This window comes from Lygodium microphyllum, chromosome 5 (assembly GCF_053477565.2).
Source record: "Lygodium microphyllum isolate KBCC chromosome 5, Lygodium_microphyllum_v1.1.10, whole genome shotgun sequence".
NCBI classification, from domain to species: domain Eukaryota; kingdom Viridiplantae; phylum Streptophyta; class Polypodiopsida; order Schizaeales; family Lygodiaceae; genus Lygodium; species Lygodium microphyllum.
This window is the reverse complement of record NC_141139.1, coordinates 18,399,654-18,405,653: the sequence shown is the minus strand read 5'-3', so window position 1 is coordinate 18,405,653 and position 6,000 is coordinate 18,399,654.

Genomic DNA, 6,000 nt, shown 5'->3' with positions numbered 1-6,000 from the left:
TGAGCCATAGCTCTTCAATTGATGCCAAGAACAAAGACAGAGGATGTTAGAGGGACCCCCAAAAACTAGGCAAAGCATTGGGCAAGAGAACCAAAGGAAAATACAGGAAGGGGAGCAATAGGGCAATCCCCTAAAAATGTACTAAATTTTGGAGGGGAGGATGTCTTGGGGCTTTAGCTGGTACAACTAAGCATAAGGCTCACTTTCAAGAGCTAAAATGATGAGGGCGTAATGCTTGGAACAATGTGGAATAGGCTTGAATAAGCTAAATATCAATAGGACTGATACATACCTGGGGGTGTGGCTGCCATGAAAGCTTGAAGTTGAAGCTTTGAATCTAGGCTCAAGAAAATGATGAAGAAGCACCTTGAATGGTAAGCTCTAATACCAATTGAAGGGTGAAGCTCGAGTGGAAGCACAAGAAAATAGAAACAAGAGAGATGTGAGCTATGGTAGGGAGGATGGAGCAAGAAAGCAAGAGAGAGAGAGAGACACATACACACAAGATGTGGGAACTCCAACTCTCACAATGTGTGATCGGCCTTCCCTTATTTAATAGGCACTGAAAGAATAAAGAATAAAGGATGGATGCTTACCACCTATAGTGTGCAATTGCTTTAAAATGTGGATATAGAATATACAACAGTGGAGCAATAATCAAATGATAGAAAAGAAATAAAGGCTTCATAGAGATGTTGCATTCTTACATGGAGAAACACAAAGATATTATTTCTTTTCTTTTTTTGAGTTTATAAATACGTTTTTTTCCCTTTTAACAATTAGATTGTATAACTAGATGAGATTCCTCAATACCAGAATTGTTACATACTACAAGTTTGCTTTTCATGTAAGTTGGGATTTTGAGATCATTATAGCTACATTGCATGACTTCAAAGACAAAATCTTTGCTCGTGTGATGTGCAAGTATGATGACGCATGATTACATCTATGCCCTCCAAGGCTTGATTTGTATACTATTTTGACTAAACACAAAGTCAACTTTACACACAATTATTCTCAAAGGAGATGGAAAATCCAAGCCATTACTTATAGACTCACAAGGACGTCCTCCAAAAAGGAAATGGTACATGATCCTATTGAGAATAGCAAATGATACTTGTCCATAGAGGCTAGATGTATGCCTTGAAGAGGCTAGAAGATAGACAAATGATGTAAGCTCTAGAAAGACGTGCTCAAATCCCATAAGCACAATGAAGGAGAGTGGTACTATCCAAAAGCTATATAATTATATACTTGACACTCATTTCAATGGAATAGTACTATCATTTTGTGTCACTCAAGATTGTGTCTACGAGTCCAAGTTAATTTATCTTGGAACCTAATTCACTTGAGTTACAATTATTTATGTCAATCATGTTTTATGTTTATACCCTCCATCCACCATAGCTAGCATATGCTCTAGATCCGTGTTTCTCAACATGGTATCAGAGCCATGGTGAGCTATGACTAGCTTCATTAGAGAAGAGTCCTTCGTTAGCCCTATTTTACTATGAATGGATAGTAAGAGTTGAACCTACCTCAAGGCCCTGTGCCATATCGATACCTTAGGCTTACTCTTCATGTGATATCCTTCTCTTCACTTAAAATCCACCCGCCTCCACCCTCAAAGGAACCACAATATTAGGGACCCAAACCAAGCCGGTAGCAGAGGAGGCAGAGCTGCTTTGACTAACTCCGAAAGGACGAGATCGTCATCCACCTTCTCGGTCACATGTTTTAAGGGCGGCAGTAACAGAGCTAGAGTGAAGGCATTTGCCCCTCTGGGTAGGGTGCCGACACCACGGTCATCACTCAAAAGGATAAACCAAGATGTCCCCAGACCTTTGAATGTGGTAAATAGGGATGCAGCTTGCATGAATTTGCAGAAGCAAATGACAGTCAATATGGAGGTATCCTATGCCACTTTCAGGAACATCGCAGCGGACAAAGGACATATTCCTGTAAAGGCTCTATTCGCTACGAAGAGCACAAAATTTAATGCCCATCATCAGCAGACTCAGGTGAAAGCAAGTAGTGGGTCTAAACCCAAGACTCCAACCAGAGTAGTAGATGGCGGAGTACAGAGTACAATCAGGCAAGGAGATAAGACGGCTGCACACACAAGTTGCCCTTCCAAGGAGAGAGAAACTATGCTTCGAGCCACACAAGCCTTGTTCCTCCAGCAACTGCTCTGCACGAAATTGATTATGCTTACAGTGGTGGTAGAAATGATGGTGTTGACGTTAAGAATGAAGTGGCCCATGGCATAGAGAACTTGTCTAATGCTTTGTAGGCCAAGCTGATCCTCCTTCAAGGCAAGCCAAATCGGTTAGTTGAAGAGCTCGGCCAAACTAAGCAAACAATGAATATGAATCATCCAACAGGCCTTCTATGTGATATCCAAAACAAAACCACAAGCATAGAAAGAGTTGAGAAGTATGGAGATAGAACTGCACTTGAATCAACAGTCATAACTCACGGGTAGCTTATGGAGCTTCACCACAGCAAGCACCATAATACTTACATCACCAACTTCAATGCTGCCTTGAGTGGAAGAAGATCTCAAAAGCTATCTTTCTGCGTTGTTGATCCCCTTCAGCCTTCATGATCTGCGCGACAAGGAAAACAGTTCCGCCTAAAGCTATAGCTTGACATTATTCTTCATTTCATTTTTTTTCCTAAAGGCTAATACTAAGGTTAAAGCCCTAGCCCTTAAAGGCCATTCACACTATCTCATCCTCTCTCTCTCTCTCTCTCTCTCTCTCTCTCTCTCTCTCTCTCTTGCACTTACTTATTCACACCTATACTTCTCCAAAACCAATCCATTCACACCTTCTCGCATTCGAAAAGAGTTGTTTGCACCACACTCAAACGATCAATACCCATGTAATGATGAGCCATGAGCCCAAGCCAAATAAATCCCACAAATCATGTTTTCCAAAATCTATGTCATGTGTGTCAAAAGAGAGCTTGTCAAGCCAAAGTAATCATAAAAGAATAAAGCAAAAAGATCGTGTCACAAAGACTAAAAGAGAAGTACCATGCATCAACAAAAGGGGCGATGGCATGAAAACAAAGAAGAAGGTAAAGAAATTTCTACTGCTAACAAACTAAGAATTTTTCTTAGTGGATCGTGTTTTTCCCATAGTGGATCTCTATTTCCCATAGTTGATCTTGTTTCCCATAATGGATGTAAAAACCCTTACCAAGATGTAAAGTTTCAAGCCTTAACTTGACTAGCTTGCCAAAGAGCTAGTCTCCGTTACGTCATCATGTAGGGGGGACAAAAGCCAGCAAGGGTAGAGACTCATCATTTGAGGGGGAGTGTTGAGAATAGCAAATGATACTTGCCCATAGAGGCTAGATGTATGCCCTGAAGAGGCTAGAAGATAGACAAATGATGTATGCTCTAGGAAGGGGTGTTCAAAATCCCATAAACAGAATGAGGAAGAGTGGTACTATCCAAAAGCTATATACGCATGTACTTGACACTCATTTTAAATGGAATAGTACTATCATTTTGTGTCACTCAAGATTGTGTTTATGAGTCCAAGTTAATCTATCTTAGAACCTAATTTACTTGAGTTACAATTCTTTATCGCAATCATGTTTTTAGTTTATAACCTTCGTCCACCATAACTAGCATAGCTCTAGATCCGTGTTTCTCAACACATCCAAAGTAAGCATCGCTCAATCAGTTTGTGTTCTCTACTAAGGTGGGAAGCCCAATCCATTAATCTCCCTTAATAACCATGAAGACAATGAAAATATATTAATAAGTTTAAACTTGTTATGCTAGGGTTTAAGGAGTTACATTATTATAGTGAATAAGAAGAAAATCAATGTGAAACCTTTATTAGATTAACAATATAGTGGAAAGCTTTGGTTTGTAGATCCTTTTATTAGAAAAAATATGGATGATGAAAAAATATGTTTTCAATTGTCCTTTTTTTAAAAACTAATATGCAACTATTCATAGACTGCTCTTATAGCCATTGCAAAGGTATGTCCATGCTTAACAACTTTAGAAGAAGAATATACTAGGAGAAGCTATTTTAAGATAAGAAAGAAAATAGAGGAACATATTTCGTAGAAGATTAGACTGTCTTACTAGTTAAGAGCTTAGGCAGACAACACTTGTTGCCAAATGGCATATAAAATATCTTACTCTCAAGTTATGGATGAGTAAGTCTCAACTTGTAATACTTTCAATAAAAATAACAAGCTTATGCAAAGCCAACATAGAGTCTCTAAATTGAAAAGATATTAATAGATTTTGTAACAATATAATAGAAGCCCAAAGATTGGAAAATTTAAGTGGAAAGTTTGCTCTCTAGAACTTTTTACAAGATATACATATACTTGTGGTATAGTCAAAGAAAGATCACCCACTTTACATATGGTACAGTCAAAGAAAGACCAACACCCACTTTATATCTAGCATACATCAATATATCTTCAATGCCATTGCTAAAATACATCAAAATGAGAAAGAAAAACATGCCATCATAGGAAATGTTCTCTTTACTTTGATAAAAAATATGACAACCATAAAGATAAAAATAAGATAAATGTGCAACATTTGCTATTTTGACTCATTAAAAATATTCACAATCAACTTTTAGATTGTATAACATTTACTATTTTTATTGTAGTTGGAACCCTAAAGATCATAATCTTGTTGGATTATTTGACAAATACAAGTTTTCATACCATCAGTGTGAAACTTCATACATGATTAAAGTTGGAGAAGGAAAAGCGGGTTATGATTTGATTGATGATGCATTTGAGACTTGTATCATTTTTGGTGGTTATGCAAGAGTCTTTGGTGCAAATTCTCTTCATGAAGAGCTTTCATACATAGTTGTGGTTACTCATTGCACTTGCAATTGATTTGATGGAAGTTTTTTTCACAAACAATGAACTAAAATGCTGGCATTGTGGGATGAGAAGCTCAAACAAGAAGTAGGTCCTATTATTGGATATGATTGATGAAAATAATCGACAAAGAAAATTAACGTTAGCCAATTATGTCAATAAGCATGGCGTCAAATACAAGATCAGATAGGATGGATGGCCTCTTTCAACTAAGTTATCACACGGAGAAGTTTTGGGCATGTATGATCAATATTTTATACACAATGGAAAAAAGTAAGTATATTTTTGACAAACCAAAGTATCAATTCGCTCTTGATGATGTTTGGGGTACTTCGAATTATATTACCATTATTTATGATTCTTTTCTAATTGATAAGCATGCACTTAAAGAAGGAGATATTAGACAAGATTATCGTGAAATTTCAGTTGCAAAGCACAAAGGATATTTAGTGGGCAAGTCCAATTGAACTTGGGGGAGCTAGCAAACAATGAAAAACATAGAAAAGAGTGGGGCATGGTAGAAACATAAGCTTATCTCAAATTTGTTGGAGACTACATTGATATTTTCTTGTTCCCACACTTAAGCTTGGTAAAGAGATTCCGTTTAGCAACAAAATGACACTCTTTTTCTAAATTTATGGATTATTAAGCATGCCTCGTATACACCATCAAAGAATTTTATGTGTAAGGGAACATTCTTAGATGTGCACCTCTTGTACCACTTTGTTGTACTCCTCATAATATATTTTAGAGACTTTAATCCAAATAGCATGCTTCCAATACATCTCACTCAACTTAATGTGATTGAAATCTTTTTTAGCAAGGTTAGCAGTATAATTGGGCAAGAGCACACTTATGACTTGATGGACATGTTGCACAAAATAGGGATCTTGATTAAGCTTTCACATTTTGAATGCAAGGAGGATGGTGTAAAATTTATGTGGACCCATAAAAAGCAAGAACATATATAGAGAGTTAAATCTCAAAAGAGAACATGAAAGAAACATATTTTAAGTGATTATAAATGTGTTTCAACTAATAGGACCATCAATGCCTTGAAAAGAAGATTACAAAGTGCTTAACAAATTTATAAGGGTTTACAAATAAAGATAGAAGGTAAAG